The following is a 1,600-nucleotide window of genomic DNA, read 5'->3' on the forward strand; positions in this document are numbered from 1 at the left end:
GGCTTACAGATTGGCACTGGCCTGAGTCAAGAAACTTTTCTTCCACTGAGAAACCTGTGGCCTCATCTCCAAAGCCATAGTTAAGATGAGGCATTCAACTTAATGCTCAAAGTATGAGCATTTCCCCTTTTTCTTTCAATTTTATTCTTCATTTGGGCTGCAGACACTTGCCTCTGAACAAAGAGATTATCCAAACCAACAGCCTTTTGCTATTTCAGTTTGTTTTCAGAAAGCTGAAAGTGTGCCAAGGAAATCTTGTTCAAGCTCGGCTTCTGATTTACCAATTTACTGATCGCAAACATCTGGCTTACAAGCATAAGTAAACTGTGTGGCTGAGTAGTAATTTAAAGTATGTGAAATCTTCATTTCTTTTACAGGATAAGTATTTGGGCAAACTGTATTCATGGTCATTTTTGAATTTCATTTTATTAATGACAAATAGTGCAGTTCTTCTTTGATTCCCAAATAGGCTATGGAGCAAGCTGGCCTATGTGTCACAAATTAAGGTCGGAGAAGAAAACCCTTCAATATGGCTTAAGAAATTGAGTCATTTTGATTTGTTCCCTTTGCTCATACCTCAACCTCTAGGATAGCAAAGCAGACAGGATCCTGTCTCTTTTCCTACTCCTTCCTACAGAGGGTAGAAGCATTGTTTACAACTCCCATTGCAACACGCCGTTGCTTAGTTGAGTATACCAGTAGTGGGTGAGGTCCTCTAGGACCCAAGATCTTAAAGACCCATACTATAAAAGTCAGCCTGCCCAGAATTCCCCTATACTTACACCACCCCTGGCCAAAAGGATGTATTTTTTTTCTATAGAGAACAAACATGGGCAGAAAATAATGTTAGTTTTAGAAGTGCTGTTTGTGGTTGGAGCTCTGTAAAAATCTTTTAAAGGGATAAGGGAATTAGTGGCTATTAATATAGCCACTACTTCAGTCCCTAAAACACAAAATCACTGTTACGTGGAAAAATGGTTATTAGGCCAGATTTATACTCATCTGTCTAGAACATTTCATGTCCATGTGTATTGCTTATGCTGTTTGTTTCCAAAGTGTCTCGTCTCTTTTAATCACTGTAAATAAAGCAATACTGAAAACTTAATGAGAGAATGCACCTTAGGGGAAGGGGCTTTGTGTTTCAAGAAGGGAGAGAAGAAAGACTTCCTTCTGCCTTTTGAGTAAGATCCAGCTTTTAAGTCTTACCTATGACTTCACCAGGGCAGGTTACAATGATATACATTCTCCCTCTGTGGGCCCTCTGCCTTCCATAGTTATCTTAAAAGCTGACATTTGAACTGCGGCATCTGCTTGACAGGTGCCAGGTTCCTGTTGGCAGGGAAAGACCACTATGTATCTTCCATTGCCTCAGATTCCTGAGGCCCCAAGGATCCCACCAATCCTCATTCCCCCAAACACGTTAAAGATCCTTTATTGTGGGTATTAAAATAGCAATTACACTGTAAGCATATTTATGTGCTCTTTTTGTCTGGTTTACTTTTCTTTTCATCATGTATCATCTGAATCCAGCATCAGTTTCTCACATCTTCCGCAAGTGTCTCCAGTGGAATTTTGATGTCCCAGCTTGTATAAATAGAAG

This window comes from Propithecus coquereli, unplaced genomic scaffold, assembly GCF_000956105.1.
Source record: "Propithecus coquereli isolate 6110/MARCELLA unplaced genomic scaffold, Pcoq_1.0 Scaffold1726, whole genome shotgun sequence".
In the NCBI taxonomy this organism is placed as follows: domain Eukaryota; kingdom Metazoa; phylum Chordata; class Mammalia; order Primates; family Indriidae; genus Propithecus; species Propithecus coquereli.